The sequence below is a fragment of the Petaurus breviceps genome, unplaced genomic scaffold (genome assembly GCF_028583685.1).
Source record: "Petaurus breviceps papuanus isolate PSGF00001 unplaced genomic scaffold, PetGlider_PUasm1.0 77, whole genome shotgun sequence".
Taxonomy (NCBI): Eukaryota; Metazoa; Chordata; class Mammalia; order Diprotodontia; family Petauridae; genus Petaurus; species Petaurus breviceps.
In genome coordinates this window covers 21,656,773-21,676,545 of record NW_027186492.1, presented here as the reverse complement: position 1 = coordinate 21,676,545, position 19,773 = coordinate 21,656,773, and the positions used below count along the sequence as shown (strand labels likewise).

Genomic DNA, 19,773 nt, shown 5'->3' with positions numbered 1-19,773 from the left:
AAACTATGAATGCCTAAATATTCTACCAAAGATTGTGAGTTTCTTGTAAATGAGAATTCAGAGAATCAAAGACTTAGAGCTAAAAGAGACCTCAAGAATAACCTAATCAATCACCTTCTTTAATAACAACTCTGCAATATCAATAAACCAGCCTATGATAAAGCTCTGTGTTCAGACATAGCCAACTGGTCCTGCTCATTCATCTTCAGCTTCTGTTCCCTCTTAATGTCATTCAGTTCCTAAATATTCCTTTAATGACCTCCACTCTTCCTGCATAGTCTTCCCTCTTCCTCAAATTACCAGGGCCAAATTATAAAGACTTCCATTCAAAACCAAACTTAATGCATTTCAAATCAGTTATAAAGTCTGTTCCTATACATGGAGTAAAAAGAACTGGATTTGAAAGACCTAGGTTCAAATTCTAGCTTTCCCACTGACTATTTGTGGAACTTCAGGCAAATAAATCCTTTTAACCTCTCTAGATCCATTTCCTCATCTATGAAATGAAAAGGTAAAATAAATGATCTGTACAATTCCTTCCAGACCTAAATCTATGAAGTCGATTGTGCACCTGTTTCAGGCAAGTGAGCATGAAAAAGAGTTACTCAGGACCTGTCACGGGAAAAAAACTCATCCTTTAGATTTCACCGAAAAGGGTATACTTCATAACATATTGCAACAGTATCTCAATCATGGCTCAACATCTATCCAATATGTACTGCCCCAAAATAAAAACATTTCCAAGAATACCAGTTCTTGCCCAGTCTACATTGATAGGTTTGTTGAGATTTCCTTTTGGGGGGGGGGGAAGAAGGAGTGAGGGAAAAGGTAAGAAGAGGGGTCATAATATATTATAAAGGATCATCTTAAAAGAAAAGGAAAGCTGAGTATCTTAAATGGTTAATCAACCTTATAAAGAATTTACCATCAACCCTGGATGTCTATAAAATTAGATATATGCCTAAGATTATTTTCCCACATGCCTCTCATCTTCTTCTCTATCCCCAGAAATGTATTTGCAAAACATAACTAATCAGAGTTTTGAAATGAGTTCCACTTCCCACCACTTCCATCCCCCAAGCAGATTTTAGTGGATTTTGAGGATGGAAATGGAGGGAGAGGAGTAATATGGAATATAAGAAAAAGTCACCAAAATCAAAATTTTGAATCTGAGTTCACATTGAGACTAAGTACACACACACACACACACACACACACACACACACACACACACACGCAAATGTGTGTATTACATATAATATTAGAAAATATAGTATTGTTCAAAAGTATCTACTATAAAATGCATACTATATGTAGCATATTATATAACATATACTATGTATACTTATAAATACTATATCTATACATATGTAAGCATATACTAGTATATATTAAGTATATAAATATACCTAGTGAAAGCAAATAAATACAAATCACCTAACTTACCTTTGAACCAGCCTTCAGGCAACACAGAAGATCTTAACTAACAGCACAACATACACAACCAGGGGATCTGAGCTGTTTATGCAAGATATAACTTTCTAAACAGGAGACCCAAGGCACAGAGAGGTGGGGCAGTATTCAATGACAACTAAGTCCAAGATTCCTGGCATTCCCCAACCACAACTCCTAGGCCCACATCATCATACCACATGCTTACCTTGTAGTGACAGGTCTGTACCGTGATTTTATTTAACAAGCATTTTCTATAACTGTCCTGAAGCCAAAATGATAAATACAGACAAAATAAAATTGAGATATGGTTTATGATAGACTTATGAAGATTCAAAAACCAGTTCTGCAAAGCTTTTCTTATTTACATTGTGACATTCTCTAGTACTACAAAATATCTCAATCACAGTTAATTCAGTGAAATGCAGGAAGGGACTCACACATTTCATTAATACCACTAAATAAAACTGAAGCAGTGGATATTAAGGTCACCATTTATATTAAGTGCTTCCATAATTTTGGAAAGAACACTGCATTTGGAGTCAGATGACCTGGGTTCAAATCCTGACTCCCATATTTCCTACTTGTATGATCTTAGACAAATCATCTATCCTCTCTATGGCTCGACTGTCTCATCTCTAAAATTATGGGGTTAGAAGAGATGACTTTTGACATCCATTCTAGCTCAAAATCTATGATTCTGATATGAATGAGATTTTATCTGGAGTGCAAAGTAGTAAGCTAGACTTCAGTGAAAAATATGTCCATGGGTAGGAATCTTTATTTCCTAATCAAAATGCTTCTTTTCTAGCAAACAAATCTATTATTTCCTCTAAAAGAAGTAATCCCCATACTACTTGAATACACATGACATCTTCTTTCCCACCCTTTCTGAGTGCTTGGGATATCTACCTCATGAAATTATTATGAGCCACCTGCCCCTGTCATGGGACTTGTTCCAGATTTCCTCAATGAGGTGGCTCTTTCTAACCTAACACCTGAGGCTTCCTGATGTTTCCTAAGTTAGTTTTATAAACATGCCAGGGAGTCACCTGAAGGAAGGATTTTAACAAGGCAATAACCCTCTCCTACATATTAGTGTTAATTGCCTTGGGAGCAAAGACAATTTCTTCTTATGAAATGTCTTCCATTTTTAGGCAGTGACATGTAATTATTAGTGATAACTAGGAATAACACAAGAGAAATAGAGGGTTCATGATTCTTTAATGGAGGTGGGTAGGGCTGTATTACAGTGAGCAGAAAGAAAAGTAAACTTTGAATTGGGAGACTTGAGTTCTAGCCTCCGTTCTACTCCTAAATAATTATTTTGAGCAGCTTTTCTCTGGGTATGAAATTTCCCTTACATATAAAAAATGGCAGGGCCTGGAGTCAGGAAGAATCATCTTTCTGAGTTCAAATCTGTCCTGAGACACTTACTAGCTGTGTGACCCTGACCAAGTCATTTAACCCTATTTGCCTCAGTTGCCTTATCTGTAAAATGAGCTGGAGAAGGATATGGCAAACTACTTCAGTATCTTTAAAATGAACTGGAGAAGGACATGGCAAACTACTTCAGTATCTTTGCCAAGAAAATCCCAAATGGGGTCCTGAAGAGTCAGACACAACTAAAACAACTTAAAACAACTCAACAGCAACAAAATGAAAATAAAAGGGTTTAGACAAGAGTATTTCTAAGGGCATAGTACCACAGATCTAGGGCTAGAAAGGACCATAACTATAAATCATCTAGTCCCTTTTATAGATGAGGAGACTTAGGCCCACTCAGAGTAGTTAGCTAACTTTTCCAAAGTTGCACAAGTAGTAAGGGGCAGAGCCAAAACTTGGAAAGGGCACAGGATTTGTAGTCAAGAAGAAGGCCAGATTCAAATCCCAGTGTCGCTACTCATTGTTTATGTCACTCTAAGCTAGTCATTTCACTTATTTGGGTCTCAGTTTCCTCATCTGTAAAGTGAGGAGGTTGGACTCAATGGCCTCTAAGGACCCTTTTAATTTTATATCTATAATCCATGATATCAAGTTCAGCACCCAAAGGTCAATACACTCTCCACTGTATCATACTGCCTACATTCTATAATTCTAAGCTACAGAAGATATAGATGTTGGATTGCAGATTATAGATATAGGCTACCAGTGACTTTAGAGGTCATGTAAACCAATCCCCTCATTTTACAGATGAGGAAACTGAGACCAGAGTCACTTATCCAAGGTGACATATTTGGTCAGTGGCAGATTCAAACATGTATCTGCTGAATCTAAATCTAGAAAAAGAAATAACATTTTAAAGTGATACAAAACAATGTCTTAACTGACAGTAAAGAGATGGTCCATTCCAGTGGCTTTAGAAAGCCACAGTTCAGAAATATGTACCTTAGACAGTCATAGAAAAGCATCATGTGGCAAAGTTAGAGTGCCAATAGCAGTTGGCATAGCAGACTATGCCCTAAAGCTGCATCTAAATTGAAATAATGTAGTACTGTTTAGCAGACCCATGGCAGAAGAACCCATTTAATCATAGGTTGGAATCAATAGAGCATAAGACTAATATAGCAAAATGGCACTAACCATCTAGGCAATTTATTCTTTATCTTCTATGTTCTGCATTAAGATTAGCTCTCTGCTCCTTGTTTCCTTGTTATGATCATCATAATAAAGACAGCTAATATTTATATTTACATAGTGTTTTAAAGTTTGCAAAGCACTTTAACAAATATTATATCTGATCCTCACAAAAAAACCAGGAAGTTGGTGCTATTATCCCTATTTTACATATGGGAAAATTGAGGGAGAAAGAGGTTAAGTGACTTGCTCAGGGCCACAAAGCCAGTAAGAAAATGGCTGAGGCCAAATTAGATCTCTGGTCTTCGGGACTCCAAAGTTAGCATGCTCTTCACTGCACCACATCAATTTTCGTACTTCCTGAAGCTAAAGCCATAACTCACAAGACTTGTTTTATCCTTGTTTTTTCCATGTTGGAGTTATGCTGTTCAGTGTTTGGGGCAAGAGAAGCTTCTCTTTCACTTAGCATACCTCAAAATTTAGTCTAACAAATCCAATGGCATTTTATCAAGTGCTAACGATTTAAGAAAGTTACTTCTATGAAAATAGTAAAAGCAGTTATCCAAAAATAACCACAACAAAAACCTGACAATCCTTTTAAAATGTACATGTATCTCTTTTATCCTTTCATCCTTCCACTGTAACCCAATGGATTTCCCAAAGTTTCAGGAAACCAAGCTGTTACATTGTTACCAGTTCCCATGGCAAATACCACTTCTCTTTTCTCTCTCTTCCTCACCTCCCCCTCCCCCCCAAAAAAAAAAAAGGAATATCGAATCCCCATCCCTGGAAATGTTTAAAAAGAGAGAGAGAAAGTGGGTCTGTGTTCAAGTCATGAACTCAAATTACCGAAAGAGAAGGGAAAGGGGTTCAAATCTAATTCTTCTGCCCTAGCACTCTCAATAGATCTCAGTGCATATGAGGACAATTCAGCTAATAGCATCCCAACGGCAAATCAGGTGTGATTTGGCTCATCTGTCAAGCTGGTTGGGTGGACTCTTCCTCTCCCATCACTTCACAGGTCTCCCTCCTGAAGCAACATCCTTGGTCAAAGAGGACCACTTTTACCAATAGAAGAGAAGAGTTCTTTGGAGTATAATTCCAACACTCTTTTGTTCAGTCCTCCAAACAAGACTGTAGAAGTGGGAAGCAAGGGGAGAGGTGGACCTACAGTATCAAAAAATTTGAAAACTCCTAAAATAAACAATAATGTTTGGGCCAGCCTGAAGCTAGGAAAGTAAAAATAACCTCTTTTTAAACAATAAAAAAATTATTGCTATCTTTTGTTTTTATATCACTTACATTTCCCCCAAAAGATCCTTCCTTCTTCCTCATCCAGTGCCACTTTTTATAACAACAACAAAAATCAGTAAAACTAGCACATCACCATATCTGAAACTACAAGAGAGTTTTATATCCATAATCTCCATGAAAAAAAAAAACATTGAAAGGTACAATCTTCTGTCTCTTCTTTAGGGACAAGCTTGGTCATCATAATTTAACAGCATTCAGTTTGCTTTGCCTTATTGTTCTTTCTAGATATATTGTTATAGTTACTACATATATTCTTTTCCTGGTTCTGCTTGTTTCATTTTGCATCAGGGGGCCAGTGGCCCTTTTTTTTTTTTTTGGCAGAAAAAAGGCAGGGTCTTGTCTTAACTTTCCCAAATTCCCCTCCAAACAACTTTATAAATAATGCCACAAAATGAATTCTGGAGCAAAAAGATTGAATGAAACAATTTTCCACCCCAAGACAACATAGAAGATCAGCAGGAAAGGTCTGCCACACCAGGGTAAGAGTGGAGCTCCATCCAGCTCAAGCTATAGCAATGCAGGCCTAGTCCCAGCAAACCAGCAGCAGATCTTGGGGGTGACTGAATCAGCATTGGCAGTAGTGGCTTCCAGAACCCTCAGCCCACAGCAGTAAGTGGGTAGGATAAGTGGTCGGAAGGACATTACAGGGTCTCTTTGCTAGCACTGGAGGCAGGACTCTGGAGCATTGTCCACATGCAGATCTGAATCAGGCCCAGCATACAAGAGTTTATGGAAGCAGTGGAACAGGGACCTTGGTCATAATTACAGGATGGAAAAGAACGCTTGTGGTCACTCACAGGCCAGGAGAGTAGTGAACACACCTTTCCCTAGATCACACCACCCTGGAATAACTGAAAACCTGCAAACTCCCAGAACTAGCTCTGAGAACTATAGCAAAAAAGGCCTAAAGCTTGGGATAGTGCCCCCTCCACCCTGGGAGCATAACCTCATTTTAACAGAGTTGGAAGTCAAGAAATAGGCTAGAAAAATGAGCAAACAAACAAAATGCCATCTGACCAGAGAAAGATATTATGGTGACAGGGAAGACACAAACTTGGAAGACAAAAAGTCAAAACTGCTACATTCCAAAGCCTCAAAGAAAAATGTGAATTGGTCTCAGGCTCATTTTGCATCATGTCAAAGATGACCTCAAAGTTCTAGTTAAACCTTATGAGTTTACTACTGTATTTTCTAAGTTGACAACTTGATCTGGGATGGGGGGAGGGGGCAAATAGGCATATCTAGCACCTAACTGAATGGCTACCTGCTTCTGTACTTTCTTCTCTGCTCCTATTTCCAAAAATACCCTGAACTCTCAGCTCTGGAGTTAGCTCAAAGAAAGACAGGGGAAGTTCTTGTTTCGTTCCAAGATTTAAGAAATGGCAGCACTATATTCTCAAAGGAAGAATGATTCCATAAATGGAAAATGAATTTATTCTCTTTTAGAAGCACATTCCTTTAGGATAAAGATACTTAAAGAACTTGATAACAGCTTGCAAGGCTGTGCAAACTACAATTCACTTTTTTTAAAAACTATGAGAGAATATATGGAATATATGTATCAGTGACTCTATTAATAATTGAACATAAAGCAAAGAAAAATATTGAAAATTTGGCATAGATAATTGCTATGTTTTCCACATGGGTCTAATTAAACGTGATTTAGACTGCACCTTTTACCCCACGACTAAACATATAACAACAACAATGAAAACTAAAGCTGCCATTTGTCCTGTGCTTGCAAAAGAAAGGATATAGGAGGCCAGGTGTTCCTGATAAGGAAAAACAAGATAAGTATTCTTATAGAAACATATTTTTTTCATTTCTTTGCTTACTCAAGAAACCAAAGTAGTTGGTGGCACAATGGTTAGAGAGCTAGGCCTGGAGTCAGGAAGAACTGAGTTCAAATCTGACCTCAGACACTCAGCAGCTGTGAGATCTTGGGCAAGTCACAAGATCTCTAGCTTATCAAGGCCATTTTCAAATTAAAGTCATTCTTTCGGCCCATCTTATTTTTCTTCCCATCTTCACACATAGTTTGAACATGTGAACATTACATTCCAATTTATATTATTATAGTTATGTGCAGTTATTCTCACCCAATGTAATGATAATGGGATTCTGAAGATCTTCCCTTCCCCTTGGCCCCTTGATAGGCTTAAATGACTCTGAGAACCTTGCCTGATCTGAAAATATACTCTGCCCCCTAATAGGCTGAATGTGATCACGTGGTGCCCATATGGCAGGAGAGCTGTTTTTCAGTAATGCCCACACTTTTTTACTTTGTGATTGGGCAGTGGGTCAACAGGGCTGTGACATTCTCTGACCCAGGAGAAGGCTATATATACCCTGATGTGAGGTTTTGCTTTGGGACTCACTTTGGGAAGAGCTGTGTGATGTGGCCAGATGAGACTCTGGGCAGCCATTGAGCCCCCTGGCTTTGAAAATCCAGATGTTGGTGCTTCTCTCTCTGGTGACTTACTAGGTATGGATGTAATGGTCAGACAGCTAGAAGCCCTGTCTGATTAATTGTTATTTTCTGTTGTAACTTCTGTTTGTATTTTCTGAAGTTCAGGGTGCTGACATTTTCCCCTGAAATAGGTGAATGATACACGTTTGATTGATTAAACTAAGATTGTTAACCCATTGAGTTGCTTTCCTTTAAGATCAGCATCAAGATCAAGATAAAAAAAAAAAGCAGATCTAAGAACCTGTGCTAGCAGTCATCCTGGATATGCTAGAGTGCCTGCTGCTACACCCAGTGATTAGTTTCTTGAAGAAGACTGTATTTAGTTTTTCATCTTTGTGAACTCAGCACTATGCTTATTATAGGTATTAAATAAATGTTTACTGAAGTGAATTGTGACGTCCAACCTGTCTTATTATTCTAAAGATCATTACATGTAAGACTTGCCCTAAGATTCAACAAAAAGTTAACTGAAACAATAACTTCAATAAATTAAAGGGACCAAAAATAAACTCACAAATATGAGCAATACTTTATTTACAAAAGCCATCAGGTTAAGGCAAAAAGAGAAATTCCACTTATGAGTTTACTACTGGATTTTCTAAGTTGACAACTTGGTCAGGGATGGGGGCAAATAGGCATGTCTAGAACCTAACTGAATGGCTACCTGCTTCTGTGCTTTCTTCTCTACTCCTATTTCCAAAAATACCTTATAAGAGAACATAAAATAAAAGGGAATCCTACAAAGACACACATAAGAATTATGTAAATACAATTATAAAACTTTCTTTGTGGAAATAAACTTCAATGATGAAAGAAAAATTAATTGCTCATCATTGGGCCATGTCAACATAATAAAGATTGCATATAATCTAAATTAATTTACAGATTTAGGGCCAGACAAATCAACCTACTGATGGGTTACTTTATATAACTATGCCAAATTATGATTAAAATCCATATGGAAGGGGGCGGCCAGGTAGCACAGTGAGTAAGAGCACCGGCTCCAGTGTTGGAATGACCTGGAGATCGAATCCCGGGCTCAGACACTTAGCACCCACCCAGAAACACCTGGCCATGTAACCTTGAGCAAGTTACTTAACCCCAATTGCTTAGGGGCAGCCAGGTGGTTCAGCGAGTAAGAGCACTGGCTCCAGTGTCGGGATGACCTGGATCAAATCTGGGCTCAGATACTCAGCACCACACCCAGAAATAACTGGCTGTGTAACCTTGAGCAAGTTACTTAACCCTGATTGCTTTAAAATAAATAAATAAAATAAATTTTTAAAAAATCCCTATGGAAGAATAAAATGTCTAAAATCTCAAAGGATTCTTATATTCTCAAAGGTTTTACCCTCACTGACAAGCACCCACTTGTTTTATAGGGCAACAGACAAAGAAGGCATCTTGCTAACATTAAGCTCAGGTTAACTTTAGCAATATTATCATTCTGCACAAGTGTAGTAAATATCAATTATATCACCTCTGTATCTCACAGCACAGTCTCAGTAGGACTATCTGTCACTATGACTCTAGGAACTATCTAGAATCCTTGGGGCTATTCCAGGAGTTATTATCTAACACTCAGAAACTAGACATTGTCATTGCCATGGCCATGGATCCCAAGAAACTGAACTCGGAAAAGGATAACAAAATCCTCCTTACATACATGTATATATGTGCATATACATGCATGTGTGCATGTGTTTGTGTGTATGTACGTGTAGAGAAAGACAGAGAGATATTGTGCAGATGCTCTTTGTGTATGTTCCCTTTCAGCGAACGCTTTGTCTAATTCCAATGATGCAAATTGTTCTTCTTCAGGGACTCATATCCTATTTCTTTCTGCCTTCCATGAACTGTAGAAACTTATGAAAGCTCTCTTTTTGGTCCCATTTTATAACTATTTCAATATTGTTTTAACTATCCACACAACTCCATTGTAAGACACAGTGTATTTACCTCTTTGCTCAGTAACACTGAATTATTGTAGACAGACTGAACATTTTAAAGCTCTAATTCATTCCTTACACCCTTGAGCTGCCTCGGTCTTTGGTTTGTTCATGTTCACATAATGTGAATTATCTTTAATATAGATCCAATTAAGCAAGTAACTGTGCTATGAAGAAAAAGAAATGAGGAGGACTAAAGTATATTTTCTTTATTCATAGACAGTATTTTACCTATAATGTAACTTCACATTACTATATGCCTTCATTATTACATATGAATATATAGTCATTCATTGCTTTTGTGATAAAAAGTTGGCGACGTTTTGCTCCTATTTCTGATATATGATATTTGAAACTATGTTTAAATCTGCTTTATTGACTCCCCCTCATATAATGCATTTTAAACCAAACAGAAATGCCTTTGTATTATCCAAGCCACTGCCTCTCTCCATTAGCATTGGTAAATGAAAGCTGACTATATAATGCAGCCTATATTAGGAATCAGAGAGTGAAAAGAGAAACATGTTCACTGACTTTAAATCATTCATCTAAGTGGAAATAAAAGAGAATTTTTTAAAATTACTGATGCATTTACTAAATGACAGGTGTTTGGGAAATATTAATAGATATAATGATGACTCGTTGTCAGTGTTCAAAAGATCATTAGCAAAAAGAAAATTAACAAATCCTCAAACCAAGTTTCTTAAAATCCTGCACCAGCAAAAACTCTATTGTATGCTGTTCAGGTACCAACTAGTAGAAGTTCTAGGTGTGTTTTGTATGTGAGAATATTCAGTCAAAAGGACCAGAATTTATATCCTTTGTGCTTAAAAGTTGCCCATTATGGGGTGGCTAGGTGGAGCAGTGAGTAAAGCGCTGGCATGGGAGTCAGGAGGACCCAAGTTTGGTTCCAGCCTCAGACACTTAACACCCACACACACACACATACATACAAAATAGCCGTGTAACCTTGGGCAAGTTACTTAACCCCAATTACTGTCCAAAAGGCAAAAAAAAAAAAAAGTTGCTCATTACCCAGCAGGTTGAGAAACACTGCCTTTTCTGAGCTAGCATAAGTTACTCTCTTTTTTTTAATTATTCCTATATTTCTAAGATTCATACTTTACTCTCCCCTTTTAAAGAGTTTTAAGTAGGAACCTTGTTACAAGTATGCTGAAGATAAGGACTGGTTATGCCACAATCTCCCTTTCCCTTTCCCCACTCACCTCCCTCACCCTCCTCTACTTTAATGCAGGGAATTCCCATTGAGGAAACTCCCTCCAACAATGCAAATTAGCAACTATTCTGCAGTTTATAGTCACCTTGGAGCACTTGGATGTTAAATGACTGACCTAGGGTCATGCAATTTGCATATGTCAGATGCAGAATATGAACCCTGATCTTCCTATCTCCAGCTCTCTATTTACTACACCATACCAGTAACAATTATACATATTGACAGCTAGGATACAGGGAAGCAAATTTACTTGAGCAGAGAGAGGTCAATTAAACTAACCTTTCTTTAGTAGTATAATTTATACTACCATATCAAAGGATCTATAATCTCATGGATATAGGGAGGTACTCCTTTCAAAAATGCAGATTATAACCCAGTCATGCCTGTCTATACTGTTTTACTCTTGTCTATGATCTCCATAAATCCTCCACAGTGGAATGAAGACACTTCCTCTAGGGTCACTAGACTGTTAAATTAGGAGAATGCCAGATGTAGTATATCTTGATTTGAAGAAATTATTTAACAAAGTTTCTTATGATAGCCTTTATGGACATGATGGAGAGATGTAGACTGGATGATATTACACATTTGCTTAATTTGTAGCTTGGTTGAACAATTACAGCCCAAAGTATAGATTAATGGATTTATGGGAATTTGGATGGAAATGTCTAGTAGAGTGCCAAAGGTTTTTTTGTACTTGGCCCTGTCTTTTTTTAACATTTTTCATCAACAGCTTGGCTAAAGATGCAGATGGTGTATTTATCCAATTTTCAGATGATGCCAAGCTTGGTGGGAATAACATTTTATGACAAAAACTAGGATTCAAAAATATTTCAATAGGCTAGAGCAATAGACTAAAAACAAGATTGAATTTAAGAGAAATATAAATATATTTAGACATATCTTGCTACTTTTTAAGTAAAAGAAGTGATATAATAGAAAGAACTTTAGAGTTGAAATCACAAGAGCTGGGTTTAAACTCTGCCTCTCAATGTCCATATGATCTCAAGCAAATCCCCTTTTAACTCCCTGGGTCTCAACTTGATGGTGTTGAACTAAAATCCTTCTATGGTACCATCTAACTCTAAATACTATTATTCTATAAAATCAGTCTCAAAACAGAAGCTCATGTGAAAAAATGAACACATGAAAAAGCATTTATTAAGTGTTTTTTTATGTGCCAAGTTGGGGCAACTAGGTGGCATAGTGAATAAAGCATCAGGCCTGTAGTCAGGAAGATTTGAGTTCAAATATGGCCTCAAGATACTTGATTTGTTAGCTGTGTGACCCTGAGCCGTTCACTTAACCCCTATTTACCTCACTTTTTTTCTGTAAAATAGGGACACACTAGAGAAGGAAATTGCAAACTATGTGGGCATACCATCAGGTCAAATGACAGTGCCCAGGGGTCTAAAGGGCAAAATAGCAGGGCAGATGGTAAGGCACAGTGGCCCTCTATCTCACCATAAGTTTTAAAGTTGGTGACTCCATCCAGGTGGCCAGGTCAGGGGACAGACAAAAGTAAGAAAAGGGGAAAGGGTGCCACTGCTGGAGGTTCTTCCCTGTCCAACTAGCCCAGGTAGGGTTGTCAGTCTAAAGGTTTTCACAGAAAAGGGCAAGAGGGACCTGAAGAACTTGGCCAGGAACAAACACAATGAACTATCAGCAAAAGGAGGTTGCCCTATGCTTTATCAAACTACACCTGTAATACTGGGTTAAATGACTTACCTGATTAGGTATAAACTCTTAATCTGGAAGAGGGTTTTGCATTCACACGCTTCCAAAAATCTGAATCTCAACTGGTTTTCTCACTTCATTTCACACTTCTCCTCTCTTCATACATTCATTCTGACTGAACTGGACTCCTCACCATCCCCAGCTCCCATTCAGCCTGGTTTCAGGCTTTTGCTCACACCGTCCTCTGTACCTGAAACAGACTTTATCAAAATGTTGTGCTAATGGATTTCAGTAGGCCTGTGCTGAAATCCTACTTCTTTCTCCTTCTGTGAAACCTTAGGCAAGTCTCAGTTTCTTCATCAGTAAAAGGAGAGGGTTAGGCCAGATTATCTCTGTAGTCCCTTTGAGTATTAAATCCTATGATTCTTTCTCTGGCTCCTTGAACTCGTTCCTCAACTCAACCTGTTTAGGTCTCTCCCCCTTCTTCTTTTAAGGCCCAGTTCATGAGCCACTCTCCCTACTAAATCTTCCTTCAGTAATAAGCTTCTCCTACCTCAAACTTGCCGTAACACTTCAGCACAGTCTTTCTCTTTTGCACTTAGCAACTTCTACCTTGGGCTACAATCACGTGTTTGTCTTGTCCACTCTGTTAGATTATAAACTCCTCAGAAGACACTGTTAGGATTCTGTCATCCTTGGCAATATCATTAATTACAAAGTTATCTTCTAGTTATCTGTAATAAGGCTGGATAAAGGAAAGAATATACAAAATATCATTCCTCCCCAATTTGGCTTCAGTCACCCCAACAGGTCTGGTCTCAGGCAAATTGTCCCTGGATCATTCTGACTCTATTTTAGATGTTTTCTACTTATTAATAGAGTAGGAAGCCCCTGGTTAAAATCTGGTTCATCTTTTTGAATGCTATGGGATGAGGGAAAGGGAAACTGACCTACAGATCTGGCCAGATCTGAGAATACAGAAGATATTCAATATTGCCTTTAACCAACTCATAAAAGGCTAGAGCTGAGGAGCAGGTCTAGAGCCTACCAAGAAGGACTGTGACTAAGAATATTTGACCTGGCAAATGAAAATAGTAGGTGGGGCTTTAAAGAGAAAATGTACTTCCCTCCCTTCTTTGCAGAACAGATATAAAGAATTATAAGTGTGCATATACTATCAGATACAGCTAATGTACTACTTAGTTTTGCTAAGGTACTTAGCTAAGCACCTTCTCTCTTTTATTCTTTGTTACAAAGGTTTACTGGGGGGAGGGGGGGAGGAAGGGCTATATTCAGAATTGAAGGAGATGTAGAAATCAAACTGTCAAAATTTTTAAGAAACAAAACCACAGTCTCTTCCCTCTCTATCTGGCAGGCAAGAGGACTAGAGCCAGCCCTCTCTATCTCATTGTTCTAAAGCAGGGCTTCTTAAACTTTTTCCACTTTAGACCCCTTTCTGAGTTTCAGCAGCATTCATTGGTATTGAGTGACCAGGGCAAAGGGCACATGCTGTGTTTTCAGAACCAAGGCTAGAGTGAAGTTGTGTGATTCAACTCAGGCAAGCAAGGCCAGAAAAATCTCGGATTGGTTAATGTATATGATTTTAAAATAATTTTTGGTTGGTACATGTTCAGAAACCTTTTACTTTTGCCAATTTTTTCAAGACCCAATATGGGGTCACAACCCACAGTTTAAGAAACTATATTTTAAAGGACCAAGCAGAAAGGAACATCCCGGCTCTTTACCTTCTTGAGGAGCAGAATGACAAACAGTCTTTTTCTTCTTTTTCCTCTCATTTTTTTCTTTCACTCTCTGCTAAAAGTCAGAAAAAGTCTCCCCAGTCTCAAGTCAATCAAATCATTATACCATCAATTATTTTATATCTACATTGTATGTAGGGGCAACTAGGTGGCACAGTGGATAGAACACTAGGTCTGGAGTATAGAAAATCTAATTTCAAAAACATTCTCAGACATTTACTAGCTATGTGACCTTCGGCAAGTCCCTTGACCCAATTTGCCTCAGTTTCCTCATCTGTAGAATAAGATAGAGAAGGAAATGGGAAACCACTCCAGTATCTTTGCCAAGAAAACCCTAAAGGGGGTCACAAATAGTCAGAGATGATTAAAAAACAATTAAAACAATGCACCATGTACACCTCTAGGTACTGGGAATAGAATGACAAAAGAATCAAAGTCTCTGCTCTCAAGTGGCTTACAGTCTATTAAGGGAGAAAACAAGTACATTTGCAGCATCCCAAATGTCTTAGTGTACTTTTAAGCATTAGTAATTTTTAGATGTATAAATGCTAAAACACTTTAAAAGTGACAATGGAAAGGTTAAATTATTTAAGTTTTTGAAATATTGATTTTTCTTATTAAAATTCAACATAACCACCATCTTATACTTATATTCCTCTATTTGATTTTTTAACGTTGTGAAAACATTCATCAGCTGCTGCTCAATGATGATTGAAAAGATTGCATTTGTAATTCAAGTCTTAAGATCACTCAAGGAAAGAGGGATTTTTTGTGCATATTTGACAGTTTCGATGGGATCCCAAAGGAAAAAAGTCTAATGGAGATAGATCAAGGAATAGTGGAGTCCAAGCAAGAAGATTTCCTCTACTGATCTGCCAATCTAAGAAATGTTACTTGGAAATTATCACACACATAAAACCATGGCAAGGTGCCCCTGCTTTGTTAAAATTAAAATTTTACATATATTATTCAAAATTCACAAAACTAAATAACAATTTAAAATTAAATAATTAAACTTCCAAATACACTTCTTACAAGTTGTAGCATTTATATTTCTATAGCTATGCAATAAGACTTTTGGGACACCCTCTCTCAATACATAGGAATGGAGACTGGACCTGTGTTGTGTCCAAATTTTTGTGACTCCATTTGGACTTTCCTTGGCAAAGCAACAGCAAATTGTTTGCCATCTCCTTCTTTACCTCTTTTCACAGAAAAGGAAACTGAAGCAAACAGGATTAAATGACTTGCCCAGGGTCACACAGATAGTAAGTTTCTGAAGCCAGACTTGAATTCAGGAAGATGAGTCTTCCTGACTCCAGGTCCAGCACTCTGTGCACTATGGTGTCACCGTGATTGTCCAAGTGATTTGATTAGCACAGGGAATTCCCAAGTGAGGAAACTTCAGTCAATATAGATTGACGCCTTTTATGTAACTCGTAGCATTAGTTAGTTAGGAACACTGAAAGTGTTTAAGTGACCTGCCCAAAACACAATGTGCCAAAGGCAGGACTTGATTCCTGGGTTTCCTGGCTTTGAGGCAGGCTTTTTAGCATCTGGTTATAGTAGAAGGATATTAGTTCCGAAAATTGAGTAGTCTCATTTAACAGATTAGCAAAGAAATGCAAGCATTTAACAACTATCTCCTCCCTTTATTTCAGTCTCTAATAGGATGGAGGATCTCTATTTCTGGCACAGTACTTTCTTACATGGTAGTTATTCAATAAGCATTTTTTCAAATCAAATTTCCCAGGGTCACACAGTGAGCTACTGACAATGACAAGACAGTCTTCCCACTTCAGCACTGGGACTAAGCTCAATTTATGTTGCTCCTAAGGACAGGATGAACCAGTAGTGAATAACAGTTATAACTGATATTTATATAATACTTTAAGATTAACCATGTGCTATCTATATAATCTCATTTATTTTTGTTTTGTTTTGTTTGTTCAACTGGTTGCCCTAGCTGACCCCAGGACTTATCAGTACCTGGGTCAGTTCTCTCCTTAGGCAGCCTGGTGGCCCCTTCTGGAGTTATAGATCAGTGCCAACTTAGCAGATATTCTATTGGCTTTAGCCCTAATGAAGCAAAGAACCCCTAAACTCAATCAATTCACAAGCTTCAGCCTCCCCGGTAGCAAAACTTACAGATATGTGCTACCACACCAAGCTAGGTGTGATCTCATTTTATCCTCACAACTGCTGTTAGCATCCTCAGTTTTAAAAATTGTTGATTAGTGACTCTACTCACCATCCCTGTAACTTTCCAAGCCAAAATATCCCTCCCAAGTCACCACTTTCTTCTATTTGTGGCATCCCTAAAGGCAAGGATTGTCTTTGCTTTTTCCTTTGTATCCCCAGTACTTTGCATAATGATTGGCACCTAATGAGTACTTATTAAATACTCTTTCATTGAATTTTACTTGTGGGGAAACTGAGGTAGAGAGATCTTAAGTGACATATTCAGAGTAGTGAAACTATTAAACATATGAGGTGAGATTTGAACCTAGGTCTTTCTGATTCTTTGCCTTGCACTCTACCCTCTATGTCATGTTGCAGTAAAGAACTTCCTGGCCAGCACAGCTGCCCAACAAAAGAGCAAGATCACTCTAAGTATAAAAAAAAAAGCCTGAACGGCCACCTGTCAGGAATGCTATAGCACTGGAAAAAAAGAGTCTAAACTAGCTGAATTCTAAAATCCCTTTGGATGCAAAAATTGTCTGATTTCATGAAAGTATGAAATTGTGTGCTGTATATAGTAAAAAGAGTTAAAGAGAGAATGGCATTTGGATTGGATTCATTTGGGAAGAGCACAAGAATTTGAATTGAGCATTGAAGAATGGGTAGGCTAGAGATAAGTCATAAAGAGTAAGGCAGGGACAGCTAGGTGACAGTGAATAGAGCACTGGCCTTGGAGTCAGAAGGACCTGAGTTCAAACATGACCCCGGACACTTCCTAGCTGTGTGACCCTCGGCAAGTCACTTAACCCCAACTGTCTCAAAAAAAAAAAAGAGTGGTGTAAAGGGAAAAAATATAAAAAGGTGTGAAGCAACAAAAACCCAAGGAATTAAGCATGTTTTCCTGGGAATGTAAGGAGATAGGCCTGACTGAAATTGAGGATTTAATGGTGTAAACATTCTAAGGTCTACAAGGCTGAACTATGCCTTAAATGCTTTGTGTCACATCAGGCTCATAAGGGCAAGGTTTAAATGGTGAAACTTACTTTGGGAAGCCTCTAGGACCGCAAGAGTTTTCTCTCCTTATGGACATCTTATGGGCATCAGACAAATCAAGAGGCAAAAATACTCATTAGTACACAGCCAAATCTCTGACCTTCACCATTTTCAAATTCAGTAGCAAAAACATAGTGGATCCAATGTGTTCCACACTCTTTAAACTGTATACGTAGATACTCTGATTTTGTGATGACAATTATTTGTCACTCTTTAGATGTTAGCTCAGATTTATCATCCTATTTTAACCCTAAATGAATTTTCCTTTATCTGTTGATTAATTTTAATCCTCTTTGCATCTTTGAGTCTAGGGAAAAGTCAACTCAAACTCCTTATCATTCAGAGAACTGAATGGTATGAGCTATAAGCTTACTGCATACCAATTACAAACAAGTTTGCTTCTCTCCAATTTTTGCCTGCTACCCAATACAACACTCCTCATGCCTGATATGCAATGCCTGCAATATGGCATCTCAAGCCCCACCCAAAGAAGGAGAGCCACAAGAGAGCAGTTAAACTTGACTGCTTGTGGGGATAGCCTATATAGCAACAAAAAGTGTTATGTCAAACATGTTCAGAAGCAACATGGCCATTTAAGGGGAAATAAATGATATTTTCTCAACAAAGGATTTAACAGGTTTAAATGATTATGTTTTCTGCAACAGTACACATTTCCAAGAACAGTTCCAAAATTTGACTCAATAGCACATTTGCAAATTGGGCTTCTTCCACTGAAACCTAAAGTAATCAGACATTCATCTAAAACAATTAGAAAATATTGTGGGTGATAAGAGCCACTATCAATTCTCCCTCCATTTAATCCAAAAGGTACCAAAACCTCTGAAGAAAGACTCTGGACCTATGCCACTTTAAGTGGGGGGACAATTTTAGTATTTTTGTACTAGTCAATTCTCTGACCTCTTAGAGCAACTTTATAATTTATTTATAATCAATTGACTATATAATCATGGTATTATGAAATTGATGTCTATAATTGATTAATTTTCTTTTCTTTTAATACCCCAGATTGTTCTTCCAATCAGAACCTTCTGGTTCCCTGATCTTATCTGTTTTGTTTGTTTGTTTGTTTTTACATTCTAACTTCTAACTGGAGTATAAGTATTCATGAGGTTTAGGAACATATACTTTGGAGCTAAATTCCTCAGATAGATAATAGTATCATAGATTAGGGTTGGAAGGAACCTTAGAGATCTTAAGAGTGTAGTCCTCTCATTTTATAGGTGAGGAAACTGAGGCCCAGATTGTTTAAAGGACTTGCCCAGAGTCACAAGAGTACTAATATGGGTCTAAAGTAGGACTTGAACCAAGTCTTGTTGGATCCATGTCCAGCTCTCCAAGCCACTAAGAGGCTGTCTCACAAAAAGTTCTTTGAAATCTCACTACATTTCAGTTAACACTGTCCTAACTTTGGGGTGAATATGTGAGCAAGCATTTGAGTTATATTCTCCTTTCACTAGAACAAATACCTCATGGATGCCTGAGAATGTAAAATAATTCAAGTAATGTAAATATTTAACTTTATGTGCCAAGGCACTTAAAGAATTAAAATGCTAACACCTGAATGCATTCCTTTGAGTACATGGTTTTGAATGAAAAAAAATGATCTTATCATCTAAAGTAATTCAAACACCAAAATGTGTAATTAAAGTAAAGATGGGAACTGGAGGACTAAGGGCAGATAAAGTACTTAGTAGTGGTGCTATAGGCTGTCTAATCCAGAAATTCTACTTCCTGGTTTCTCTCTCTGTCTCTCTCTTTCTCTCTCTCACTCCTTCCTCCTCCTCCTCCTCCTCTCCTCTCTCTTCCTTTCTTCGACACTCCCCTCCCTCTGTTATATTAATAATTAGGATTCCTCAACACATAATTGCCAAGCATGAGCCATTATAAAAGTCGTTTTTTGTATAACAAATTCTTTCTCATACAAAGTGTACCAGCTACTGGGCTTTATCTGAATATAAAGTTAAAAAAAAAAAGACAATAGCTCATTGTCATTATTTAAAGACAATTCAATCAAATGTGTAAGGTCTTATCTAGTTCTCTCTCTCTCTCTCTCTCTCTCTCTCTCTCTCTCTCTCTCTCTCT

General features: G+C 37.7%; 1 protein-coding gene across 5 annotated transcripts in view; it reads right to left on the bottom strand.

Annotated features, from left to right (window-relative positions):
* The window catches only part of STXBP6 (syntaxin binding protein 6), a 357,548-nt gene that overhangs the window by 282,559 nt on the left and 55,216 nt on the right, over window positions 1-19,773 (bottom strand). For 2 of the 5 annotated variants that reach the window (XM_069106018.1, XM_069106023.1), the window contains exon 1: window positions 1,447-1,581. The exons of the other annotated variants lie outside the window; for them this stretch is intronic. The gene's annotated coding sequence lies outside the window, so the exon portion shown is untranslated. Of the gene's footprint in view, window positions 1-1,446; window positions 1,582-19,773 lie in introns of those variants that run through there. 5 annotated transcript variants of the gene reach the window in all.